The 13,835-nt window shown below is 40.9% G+C and overlaps 1 long non-coding RNA gene across 1 annotated transcript in view; it reads left to right on the forward strand.

The window, feature by feature from the left end:
• The window catches only part of LOC309617792, a 169,998-nt gene extending 164,183 nt beyond the window's left edge, over nt 1-5,815 (forward strand). Inside the window, exon 3 of the long non-coding RNA XR_014238142.1 lies at nt 2,035-5,815. This is a non-coding gene — a long non-coding RNA (uncharacterized lncRNA). The remainder of the gene's footprint in view (nt 1-2,034) is intronic.
• Nucleotides 5,816-13,835: the final 8,020 nt, after the last annotated feature.

Consider the following 13,835-nt stretch of genomic DNA (forward strand, 5'->3'; position numbering starts at 1 on the left):
ATTGATATTTTCTAAATATCCAGAAAGATTGTTTAATGGTGTGAGTGGCTTCATAAACACGGATTGGCTACAATGCAAAATCAAAGTTTCATCAAAGGTCAACCAATTTGCATTAGAGAACACTTTGCATTGGATCTAGAATATTTAATTGGCAGCTCAGTTGGAATTAACCCTGTGACAGTTAATTCTATGCGTCAACTTCACTGAGCCACAGAATGCTCAGATATTTGGTCCAATGTTATTTGGGGTGTTTTCTGGGAGGGTTTTTTTTTTTTGGATGAGATTAACATTTACATTTGTGGGTGAAGTAAGGCAGATTGCCCTCCTTATGTGGGTGTGTGGGTGGGCCTCATCCAATCAGGTGAAAGCCTGAATAGAACAACAGTCTGACCTTCCTCCAAGTGAGATAGAATTCTCTGCCTGGAGGCTTTCAAACTATGGCTCTCCCTGCCTGATGACCTTAGCACTGGGACGCCAGCTCTTCCTGGGTCTATCCTGGCTGACCTGGGACATCAGCTCTGCAGATTTTGGACTTGCCAGCCTACATAATTGTGTGAGCCAATTCCTCATCATTTCTTGTAATATATCTCTTTATATGTACAACACACATACATAGGATACATATATCCTATATATGTATGTTGGAATATATATTGTTAATTGGGCTTAGAGTACTAAGAGCATGTGTATGGGATGTGTATTGATGTGTATAAAGCACAATCCTATGCACATATAGGAATATATATATACACACACACACATGTATACATTATACATATACCCTACCCATAGGGTCGTTCTGGAGAATCCTGACTAATACAAACTCTATAGGATTCCTGGTTAACCTATAGAAGCAAAAGTAGAATCTCCATGTGTCCCTTGGTATGAAGAATAGTGTTGAAGAATCCCTGCCATTCTTGCAATCCAGGTAGGAGCTCAGAACCCTACTCCTGCCAGTGATGACCATTTCTTAGCATCAGACACAACGACCTGCCAGAGCGGCTGCTGGCTTTCCCGGGGCTGAGGAATGAGCCTGGTCCACTCGCTCCCCCAGACCGTCTCCATCCCGAGGCCACATCGTTGGTCATTAAAACATTCACTGCCCTCGCACTGGCAGTGATTTTGTTTCCCTAAATAGGACCTAGAGTCATAAATACCTGCATGTAGCTCAGCTCTTAGAAATAGCTAAGTAGCATCCCGCAAACAGTACATACTTCCTGTTGAAGCATATGCTGAAACCTGCAGTGCACCAAGCCAAGGTGGGGAGAGCCACAGTGGATCCTGGAACCCCGCCACTTATGCCAGAGGAGCTGGCAAAGGAATGAGCATAAAATGTAGTGTAGACCTGGTCAAGCCTTTAACTCCTCCAGGAAACCGAGCTTGAAGGGAGGAATTTGGGCTTTTATTTTTCCCTAGTGGGAAGATACTTAGAGATAATTCATACGATACCGGATGATTATGTGTAAAAAAATAATGTTTTTATTTTCCTTCTTTGAACTCCTAGCATTGCTTTTCTCTTTGGAACCCCCAGTTCAGCTTTATTTTTCTAAGCACATTCATTCAACAAGCATTGAGCATCGCTTGCGTGCCTGTACCGTATAAGGTCCTCTTTCATCACCTCTGAGTTCCTATTGATCTACGTCTTCTTTGCCATCTCCTCCTGCTGCTGGTCCAAACTACATCCTTCTGGTCACTTGGCTATGATCTTACTCATCTCCTTTTCTTTTCTCTGGCTTGATGATTTGTACCCTTTTCCCTCTCTGGTCCAAAGGAGCTTGACCTAATGCGGCAACTATTTCCTTTGCATAATGATGGGTTGGGGAGGAAGAGGTGGGTTAACTTTCCTGGCAGTCAGCAATTGGAAGAAGTTACCTCCACCAATGTCAGTTGGCCCTTCCCCTCAATCTGGATATTTCTTTAAGTATATGGCAACAGGGAAAGGTCTGTGCCTTTCCTGACTTTTTTTTTTTCAAGTAAATAAGTTAAGAAGGATTCTTAATGAATTCCTCAGATTTTTCTCCATTTGTCTTGCAGATTTGATGGAGAACACCTGCTTTTCTTGGTCATCTGCTAGAGAAAAATCTGTTTCTCTTGCCGTTGGACTTGCGGCTCATAAGAAGGTAGGAAAAGGAGATAATGTAATTTATTTAAGCACTCGTCTGACAGGCGTGGCTCAAGACATCATGAATGATATGTTTTTCATGAATAAAATACATTTTCATGCACTCATTGAATCCCAGAAGCTGAACAACTTAGACGATGTTAGATACAGAAAAGCATTTCTAAATTAATCAGTGGTCCACACCTTTGCCAAAGTCTGGCAGTCGAGTCATTTTAGGACAGGGGTTGGCAAACTTCTGCTGTAAAGGGACAGACGGTAAATATTTTCTGCTTTGGTTGGCCATACAGGCTCTGTTGCAAATATTCGATTCTGCAGTCATGAAAGCAGACATAGATGATGCACAGGGGTGGCTGTGTGCTAATAAAACTTTATTTGCAAAAACAGGTGGCTGGCTTGTTTTGGCCCAAAGCCTCCTGTTTCAGGGCAATAGGTTTAAAGCAATAAAATAAAAGCCATAGATAACCTATAGAAACATAATTCTCAAAGGAAGCAAAATAGAAACAATGTGTATTAGAGAAACCTAGAATGAATGCTAAAAAGGCAGCTTCGGGGCCCCATCGCAGACCTACAGTTTCTGAATCACTGGCAGGTAGGACCTGGAAGTCTGCATATTAGTCTACATCCCAGAAGATTGTTTTGCGTAAACCTGACAACGGATACCTCTCTAGAGCCATAGATGTGTAAGTTAGCTCACCCAGGAAGTAGCCAACTTAGGAGGATGCAGATCAAACTGTAGTCAGGGTGGCACTTTCATCCTTTCTGTGTTGTGTTCTCTTTTCATTCCAGGTACAGTACATTCACTGGTTAAGAGAGTAGGATTTTGAATCAAGTAAACATAGCTTCAGATGCAGGAAATGCCAGTTACTAATTGGGAGACTTTTGACACGCTGTTTTCTTTCGATTCCGTTGTTGGTGAAGTTGAGGTTATACCTCTGATATCGGGCCAAAGTGAGGTACAAATGCATTAAGTGCTTAGCAGCCTTCCTGGATACTAGCGTCACTTTGAATAGATGTTTTGATGCAGTCGTTACCTACTTTTGATTCTGTGGCTAACGCAAGCCCATTCGGTCCAGGATCCTAGCAAAACCCTGCATTCGTGCCGGTGAGGGGCGCTCAGGGTTCCAGCCTCTGGCCCACAAAGCACCTCGGTGCAATCAGCACCAGCAGCCTTCTCCTTCGTGCTCCAGTAGCAAGTCACTTGATTTCAACCCAGATCATAGAAGGAGACAAAGATGAGTAGTTTCAGGGCCTCTGAGGACTGGTCTGTTTACCCATTTTAGAACTAAATCCTTTACTTCTAAGAGAATATGGATAGAGTGAATCTTAAGAGTAATAATGACATTGGCCCAGTGTTATGTGACAGATGTATCTTGCCTTCATCCTTAAGGCACCACGAAGTGGTCAAGACCACTTACGCTGCATCACTGGGGGGAAAGGGAACGTCAGAGAATTTATGGGTTTTCTCACCGTGCGCAGTTGGTAATATCAGAGCTGAGGTTTGCACACAGAACCGCCTATCTCAAACCCTCTCTCCGCCGTCATTTTCAGCACTTGCCGTCCGTCATAACGGACCCTGGAAGTTTGCAAACGATGCGACTGCTCCCTCCGTCCCCCAGGACTCTGACTCAGTTGGTCTGGAGTGGGGCTTGGCATTTGCATTTCTCAAGGCTTCTCTCCTGTGTCAGGGGTGAACACTACTGCTCTTTGTACTAGTTTGTTATTTAAATCTGCATGTTTTCTTCTTGTAAGTGACCCCCTTTCCTTTTATGTGTCAACATTATTAACTACAATTATCTCTAAACATCTTTAATGCTAAGTTGAGAGCTAGCCAAATACTAGGATATTTAAAAACCTTGTCTTGACGTCAAGCGTGGAAGATCAAATACACTAACTTTGTGGTTGCTAGTAAGCGTTCCCAGTGTTTGTCTAGCTCCAAAAAAATCATTGTATTTGTTTTTTTGGCATCTAAAAAACCAGCCCATTCCACAAACCACGTTTGCTTCTGATCAAAGGCAATTTTAGGTCACTGGCTAAGTGGAACTGGTCCAGCTAGTTGTGTCCAATCTGGTGGTGTCATCCACTCTAAAGAAGGTGAACAAGATTAAGCCGTGTTAGGTGAGTTGATATTACTGAACTAACTAGGGACCTGGCTCTGGTGAACTTTGATTTTTCTGTGCTCCTTGAGCCCGCAGACTCTCAGAGGGCATGGGCTGTAGAAGAGCCACCTAAGGAGCTGCGGGTGGGGAAACAGATGTATGCCCTGCTGTGAAGTACTGGCGCCAGGTGCCAAGACCCCCTGCAGAAAGGGCCGTGGGAGAAAGGGTGTGGGACTTGGGTCTACATCAAGCTGGATTCGATTTTCCTTCGGTGTGACCTGTGGCATGTTGTCTACCTGCTGGAGGCTTTTTAAAAAATCTTAACCTGGAGAAAATAATACCTGCCTCTCAAGGTTGTGAATCTCAGTTGTGAAGACCACGAAGAAGCACATGACGAGAATTCAATAAGGAAGGTTACTTTTGATTATGCACATCAGGCTTTTTTATTGTGTGAGCTGGGTGTGTGTTACATAATTATTTACTGCCTTAGCAGTTGTGTTAAAAGAACTGATCTTTATTCCTTGAATTCCCTTGGCATCAACAATTCTGTTTTTGTCAACTAGGGAATACAAGTTTTGAGTAGGTCAAGAGGTGAACTGATGATATTTAGACCAAATACCTTAGTCTATCACATCTTGGATAGGTTTAGTTCAGAATTGGGGTTGATAGTATTCTATTTTAAAATGGGACTACTGTATTTTTCACAATGTTGACATTTCTAGTTTCTTGTGCAGTCTTTTCCAGGTTTGTGGGGAAAGTATATCTTTCTTGTATTTTGATAGGCTTTTAAACCTATAATTTATTTATCATTAAGCGTGGCAGAAAATGCAGCTAATGTTAATAGCAGTTTCATGTGGTTTTGAAGACTACCAAGAAATCCAGTGGTGGTGCGTACACCCTGTATTGATGATTGAGATTCCTTATTTTATATGAGCATTTATGTGTGTGGAATAACATACTGCAGTTCCTCATTAGGGATGAAACTGGACCAAGCAAGGTGATTTGGGATCTGCTAAAGGGTCTGGATTTGAGTCTATTTAAAGCAGTTGTACTAATTTCTCCTGAGTGGATCTGAAGGGCCATGGAGCTTTATGGGTTACGGTTACTTGTGCGTGAGGCGACCAGAGCTCTAGGTAAGAGTTTCTCAACCTGGACACAGTTGGCATTTGGGGTTGACATTTTGGGCTCGGTGTCAGCGGTGTTAGAGGAGGGCTGTGCTGTGCCCTGCAGGGTGGCGAGCGGCACCCCTGGTCTCTCCCCACTCGCTGCCAGGCGCGCCCCTTCCCAGTTGTCTCCAGACACGGCTGCATGGTGCCTGGGCGGTTCCCCACTGAGAACCACTATGAAAATGGAGGTGCTTCTCCATCGCTGGAGAAGATGTCCGGGCCTGGGGTAAGGTAGACCTTTTCCTGAATAAGTTCGTAACCAGCTGTGAGGGTTCAAGGACTGCTGAGTAGTTTTACATGGTTTTCAGAGGCTCTGTTAAAAGGGGGATCTGATTCAAGGTTAGAATCAGAAGTGAGAGAGGAGCTAAGTTTTAGAAAGCTGAGTGTTCTGGGGTGGGAGCCGTGTGTATCCACGAGAGGCAGCAGTTCTGGGAGTGGATCCTCGTCCGTGGTCTCAGTGGCCCTAAGGCTTCTCTGCTTCCTGGTCCCCCTGCATTTCTGTCGTGACTGAGTGGAGAAACTGACACCGGGCATTTTGCTGAAGTCACCAGGATGCACCCGCCAGGAAGGCAGGGGCTACACCTGTCTTGCTCTGCATTTCATATGAGTGGCTGGAAGAGGGCCCATCATGAAGTAGCGTTCAGTAAATTTTTTTTTTAAGAAATGAATAGGCATACAAATAAATTACAGGGGAGATAAGTACGTCAAAGGATCTGGGAAAAGCTCTTGTTTTGCTACCAATTTGTGAAGCAAGTCACTTCATCTTCCTGAATATCCTGAGCTAAGAAATGGATAATTGTGTTAGGTGATCTTGGAGGATTCTTCCAGCTATGAAATTGCAGGGTTTTTGGCAAGGTCACAGACAGTGTTATATAATTGTTGCTATTAAAGTTCTTTGGAGCTTGAGCTGTGAGTGCTTGTGTGTCAGACAACCTGGCCACACAAGTCAGGGTCTGTTCCACCAAAGGTGATCAGAAAACTTCGGGGCAGAGTTACCCAAAAGAACACCTGCTACAGGTGGAGTTAAAATGAGGAGCAGACAAAGGCAAGCTGCAAGACTACGTGATCTTTTCATTCTTTTTTTTTAATATAAATTTATTTATTTATTTTTGGCTGCTTTGGGTCTTCGTTCCTGCACGCGGTCTTTCTCTAGTTGCAGAGAGCGGGGGCTCCTCTTGTTGCGGAGCACGGGCTCTAGGCGCGCAGGCTCAGTAGTTGTGGCACGCGGGCTCAGTAGTTGTGGCTCACGGGCTTAGTTGCTCCTTGGCATGTGGGATCTTCCCGGACCAGGGCTTGAACCCGTGTGTCCTGCATTGGCAGGCAGATTCTTAACCACTGCGCCACCAGGGAAGTCCCAATCTTGGGACCACAAAAGGTGTTGGGCAAACTGAGGTCATGATTTGTCACAAACTCATCAGAGAGCTGAGGTTTCAGAGCAATGAGCTAGCCCAAAATCTAAGGAGAGATGGACATCTGAAGAGAGAGAAGTGGTTCTGGCACTTGCTTACCTGGGGCAAATATAACCAGAGACACAGGTAAAAGAATTCAGCTAGAATTGTTTGTGCATTGGGAGGGGGCAGGTAGGGGCTGGAGAGAGTGTGGAGGCCTTGGGGGCTGCCAAATTGGGAATAGTTTACACCTACTGGCAGGCTCTGGACTTCCCTGGATGCTCAAAAAAAGATGGGTGAGGGTCCTGAGAAAGCATCCCTAACTGTGCAGGGCTGTGGAGGGTGGGACGGTAGTAGTCACTGTGGGAGAAGCATGAGCCCCCATTTCACCTACACAGTAAGAGCCTTACAGCCTGGGAGGCAGGATGGGTAAGGAGCTTTCTAGATGTTAGGTCACTGGTTAAAACTCATTACAGCTGGGGGACGGCAACAACAACAGCAAATGTCCTCTGAGCCTGCGAGAGGGACGGGAATATAAATTGGGAACAAGAGCTGGGGGTGGGGCAGGAGCACAGCAGGCCAGATCCCCGAGGCCTAGGAACATGGTGCTTGTCTAAGCCTGGGGTTTATCCAAAATAGCAAGGATGTTGCTTCCCACCCCAAACAGTCAGATCAGCATTGAATAACAAATACAGTGGAAAACTGCAGGAGAAAGACCCTCCTGACACACAGTGTAAAGAGGAGACTTAAAGCTGGGAGTGGAACAGAAATTGAGGATGAGAAAAACCCTCTGGCAGACCAGTCACCGCCCTAAACACTAGAGGAGGCTGAAGCTTGTGGTACACTCAGGGTAACCATGGCAACAACAAACCCCAAACCCAGTTCGACTGACTCTTGCCCTAGACTGATTCCAACCCCACACTAAAGACTCAGCAGAAGGAAACAGGAGCCCATTTCCACGCATAGAAATCTATTTACCTCAGTCTTTGCTGCTCTACACAAAATGTGTGGCTTTCAAGAAAAAATTACAGGGCATACTAAAAAACAAACAAACAAACAAAACCCACATAACACACTGCCACGACACAGCACAATTAACAGAACCAGACTCAGATATGACACAGATGTTGGAACTTATCAAGGCAATTTAATAGAACTATGAAAGGTTTTGAAAAAAGAGGATAAATGCCAGATTAGATGGATAATTTCAGCAGAGATGGAAACTAAAAGAATCAAACAGAAATACTAGATATAACACAGTGACAAAAATGAAAAATGTCTTTTTTAAAATTTATCTTTTATTGAAGTATAGTTGAATTACAATGTTGTGTTAATTCCTGCTGTACAGCAGAATGACTCAGTTATGCATATATATACATTATTTTTTATATTCTTTTCCACTATGGTTTGTTACAGAATATTGAATATAATTCCCTATGCTCTACAGTAGGACCTTGTTTTTTATCCATTCTGTATATACCAGTTTGTATCTGCTAACCCCAAACTCCCAATCCAACCCTCTCCCACCCCACTCCCCCTTGGCAACCGCAAGTCTGTTCTCTATGTACGTGATTCTGTTTCTGTTTCACAGATAGGTTCATTTGTGCCATATTTTAGATGCCACATATAAGAAAAATGTCTCTGACAGTGTATTAGTTTCGTAGAGCTATTGTAACAAAATACCAGAAATTGGGTGCTTAAAACATCAGAAATTTATTCTTTCCTAGTTTTATAGGCTGGAATTCCAAAGTTAAGGTGTCCACAGGGTTGGTCCCTTCTGAGGGGACTCAGGGAAAATCTGTTCCATGGCTATCTCCTAGTTTCTGGTGGTTTCTGGTGTTCTTTGACATGTGGAAGGATGACTTCAGTCCCTTCCTCTGTTGTCACATGGCATTCTTCCTGTGTGTCCTCTGTGTCTTCAGATGGCATTGTCTTCTCTTTGTGGGTGTGTCTCTTCACCTCTTATTTATAAGTACACCAGTCATCCTGGATTAAAGGTCCAACTTACTTCAGTGTGACCTCATCTTAACTATTTCCAAATAAGTTTACCATCTGAGGTTCTGGGAAGGACATGAATATTGTGTGGTTGGGGGACATCTATTCAGCCCAGTACAGGCAGGTTAACCATTGGACCTGACATAGTCAAGGAAAGAATTAGTGAACCTGAAGATAGGTCAGTAGAAATTTCCAGTGCTGAAACACAAAGAGAAAAGATAGATTATATAAGATTACATAAATAAATAGGAGAAAGCAGAATAGAGTATGGAAGAGCCATTCAACGATACCAAATGATGAAAAATACACATAATTGAAATCCCAGAAGGAAAGGACAGAGAAAGTGGGGATAAAAAATAAGTGAAGATGAAAAGGCTGAGAATTTTCCAAAATAACAAAAGGCAGCAAAACATAGATCCATGAAACTCAGAGAACATCAAGCAGAATAAATTTAAAGAGAGAGAGACATATACACATCTAGGCATATCATATCCAAACTGCAGAAAACTAAATATAAAGGAGAAAAATTGAAGACATTCAGAGAAAATGAGACATTACAGAGAAAGAAACGTAAGAATTAAAGTACACTTCTCATCAGAAACCATGAAAGGTAGAAGATAATGAAGTGACATCTTTGAAGTCCTGACATGCAAAAACACACACACCTGTCAATCCAGAATTCTTCACCTAGAAAAAGTATCTTTCCAATATTACACTTAATACTATGTTTGATGGTAAAAGCTGAACTGTAGACTCCAAATAATGAATTTTACTGTGTGACATTGGGATATAATTTTAAAAATTAAAGCTGCTTAAAAAGTGCAAAACATTTTCTTTAACAAAGTTCACAACATCAAGATGGCTGGAATCTCACCTGCTCTCGATTCCTCTCTTCCCTTCCGAGGACTTTCAGGTGTGCACCAGAAGTGTGACCATCTTCCAGATTCTCTCAAGGGAACCCTTCCTCCGTCATCCTGTTCAGGACCAGCTTCATGGGTCACCGGTTTCTCCCCTTAAAGAAATCCTCCTGCTTGATTTAAGGCTCTGTTGTTGATGTCTTGAATTCTTAGTCATTTTTTTAAGCAGTGGTCCCTCCTTTTTATTGTGCACTAGATCCTGAAAACTATCTGTCCCATCCTGCTGTTGACCTTCAACAAGCTGGTCCCAGTATCAGTGTGCCTGCAACTCCTGTTTGGTTTGAATTCTTGCACATCAACTTTGATTCACCACAATGAAATTTGGGAAAAGAACTTCTTATTTGTGTTCTACTGTATTCCTAGGACCTAGAGTAGCGTCATCTTTTTTTTTTTTAATTGAAATATAGTTGGTTCACAATGTTGTGTTCATTTCTGCTGTACAACGAAGTGATTCAGTTATATATATATATTTTTTTTTTTCGTATTCTTTTCCATTATGGTTTATCACAGAATACTGACTGTAGTTCTCTGCTGTACAGTAGGTCCTTGTTGTTTATCCATCCTCTGTATAACAGCTTGCATCTGTATAGTAGCATCAGCTTGCCCTTTCACTCTCTTACAGCATCCCAAGAGACCCAGCTCTTTCCTCAACTCGTTTAGTTCCTCATAGCTGCCCTCTCTATAGAAAGCTGGTACCAGGTCCCTTGGGAAACTGGGAGATAATTTGTGGGATATCATTTTGTGTCTCATTCAAAATTATTCATCCCTTCTGGCTTTCGTTAAAAGCCCTATAGCAAGTGAGTCTCGGTCCTGGTTGCACATTAGAGTCACCGGGGAGCTTTTAAAATTAACACTGGTAATAGAGCCAACTGAACTGGAATTTCTGGAAGTGGGCTGGTCATTGAACAAGCTCTTCCAAGTTATTCTAACATGCCGCTGGGATTGAGAACGTAAGATTCTAGTCCCTTACCTAGCTTTTACATGCCCATGTTCTCGTCCTTCTAGAAGACCTCTGCCTCGTCTGTTATTCGGCCGTGTGTGTGTGTGCGTGTGTGTGTGTGTGTGTGAGGGAATTTTGTCAGTTAAGATTTACACCCTCTGAGACATATCCAGTCATTTGGAAAATGCTTGACATTCAGATTGGGTTGGTCCTGTGGCCTGCAGGCACACTCGCTGTGAAGAAACGCATACGGTTTTTAAGGTTTCTTTTAGGATCATAGTCTATGACCCTTTCACAGTTATTATAAAGTTTCAGCACAATTAAATACTGGAAACAATGTCAGTCAACCAGCTTCCTTCTGTTCCTCATTTGGAAAGTAATTTAGTCAACTTGGAGAAGTTAGTTTATATTTACTTTTTTCCTCTTCTGCAAAATGGCAATAAAAGTAAAATTCTTAACTTGACTTCTAGAATCCTCATAAAAAAGTGACAGAAGTTGACCAAAGAAACTGGAGGCATTCTGGAGAGAATATATAATCATATCTATATGAATCATATAGAGATAGATAGATAGACATCCCGTATATCTGTATACCTACATCTATATCTGTATATACATGTATATCTACAGGTCTATCTATAAAACCGTTTTTCAGGATTCATTACAGTGTCAATATAAACATTTGTAATCCAAAGTAGCAGAACTATTATAATAAAGAATTACAAGGGAAATATCCTGGTAAAAAGATCAGAGTTCAATAAAATACTGCGGTCTTCTCTGGCTAATATATATTAGAAAAGAAAATCTGATTTAAACCAACAGAATAAATTGGCAATCCGTGTGTTATTAGCTAGTGATTATTAGAAGCATATTTTTTGAGCTTAACAATTACATCAGAGATCTATTTATTAAGAATCAGCTGCATTCCTGGCAATGAGAAGGCAAAGAAAGTTACATCCTGCAGGTCCTACTTCTACTAGGTCTCCTTTTGCCAATTTAAGGTCATAGTCTACCTATAGTGAATAGGCTGCCAATTAGTATGTGTCTTTATTCTAAGGACATAGAAATTAGAAGTTATTTGGTTTGGTTCAATTTAGGGACAGACCTTGTTTCCTAGCTCACCTTCCTTTAGTTTCTTTGTACAAAGTATAGAGAAATAAAATGGACTTTGAAATTGTGTAGACTGGATTTATAACCCAAATCTCCTATTCACTATTTTAGAGCAAGTACTTAAACTTTCTGATCTCTAGTTTCTCCTTGAGGATAATATCTTACAGGGCTATTGTAAGTGTTGAATTATATTAAATAGAGTGTATAGGAAACCTAGCACAACGACTAAGAAGTCATAGTCACTTCTTAAGATACATTAATCCCATTACTTGTGCCTTATTTTTTTTTTAATTGAAGTATATTTACTTATTTGTAAATTTAGATTTAAAATATTGTGTTAGTTCCAGGTGTACAGCAAAGTGATTCAGTTACATATGTTCATATTATTATTTTTTCAGATTATTTTCCATTGTAGGTTATTACAAGATATTGAATATAGTTCCCTGTGCTATACAGTAAATCCTTGTAGCTTATCGATTTTATATATAGTAGTGTGTATCTGTTAATCCCATACTCTTAATTTACCCCCCCCCTTTCCCCTTTGATAACCATAAGTTTGTTTTCTAAGTCTGTTAGTCTGCTTCGGTTGTGTAAATAGATTCATTCATGTTATTTTTTTGATTCCACATATAGGTTGTATAATATCTGACTTACTTCACTTAGTATGATAATTTTGAAGTCCATCCATGTAGCTGCAAATGGCAATATTCCATTCGTTTTTATGGCTAAATAATATTCCATTATTTATCCCATTATATAAATATATATTCCATTATATATAAAACATATATATGTACTCTTTATCCATTCATCTTTTGATGGACATTTAGGTTGCTTCCGTGTCTTGGCTATTGTAAATAGTGCTGCTGTAAAGATTGGGATGCATGTATCTTTTGTTTTGTTTTGTTTTGTTTTTGTTTGTTTGTTTTGTGCATGTATCTTTTTGAATCAGAGTTTTCTCCAGATATATGCCCAGGAGTGGGATTGTGGTATCATATGGTAACTCTGTGTTTGGTTTGTTTAAGGAATCTTCATACTGTTCTCCACAGTGTTTGCACCAATTCATGCCTTACTTCTTAAGCAGTATGCTTAGTTTATTATTCAGAGGTCCTTATGTGTGGACAGAGAGAACACAAATTGCAAATTACAAGCATTTATCCTGGATTCTTGAAGAGACTTTGAACAGAAAATTCAAGCCCAGACCCTGGGAATGGAGAATTATGGTAAACTTGAGAAAGTCGTAATGAGGAATATGTGGAATATAGCTAAGAACTGGAACAAGTTTGAACTGGTGCCTCTTAAAATGAGTATTTTCTTATAAGTATTCTGATAGATTTAAATAAATCTACATTTACAGATCTTCATAGTATTCAAATGTATTCATAACCATCATTTCACCTAATCCTCATAATACTTCATAAGATAAGAACTATTATTCTCACTTTACAGATGGAAGAGTTGATATTTAAGGATGTTAATTTACGTGCCTAAATCACATATTCTATAGGTTTGTGGGGAACACACATAAACATGTTAAAATGGACATCTGATTATTGGGTGTCCTTTCAATAAAATGTTGGGTTTCTTTCTAAAGGAATCGGAACCTTTTATTGATTGAGCCATTTTACAGTTCTGTAAGTTGTAGAAGACAGAGTGGAACATAAATGATTCTTGTCTGATGGGATGCAAACTAATGTTGTCTGGTGAACTTGCAATTGATTTCCACCCTATGGAAAAGGTGATTCAAATACTACATTTTATTCCTAGTGGATATTGACCCATTTTGCATCTATTAGCAAATTTACTTCAACATTCCTGAACACCTGTATTTGTATCTGTGTTCAGATTTTTCTTTTGAACTGATTTTATTTTATTTTATTTTATCTATCTATTTTAAAATTTTATTTATTTTATTTATTTATTTTTGGTTGTGTTGGGTCTTCGTTGCTGCGCACGGGCTTTCTCTAGTTGCAGCCACTGGGGGCTACTCTTCCTTGCGGTGCGCAAGCTTCTCGTTGCGGTGGTTTCTCTTGTTGCGGAGCACGGGCTCTAGGCACGCGGGCTTCAGTAGTTGTGGTGCGTGGGCTCAGTAGTTGTGGCT

Source organism: Balaenoptera borealis (assembly GCF_965194805.1).
Source record: "Balaenoptera borealis genome assembly, chromosome: 20".
Taxonomy (NCBI): domain Eukaryota; kingdom Metazoa; phylum Chordata; class Mammalia; order Artiodactyla; family Balaenopteridae; genus Balaenoptera; species Balaenoptera borealis.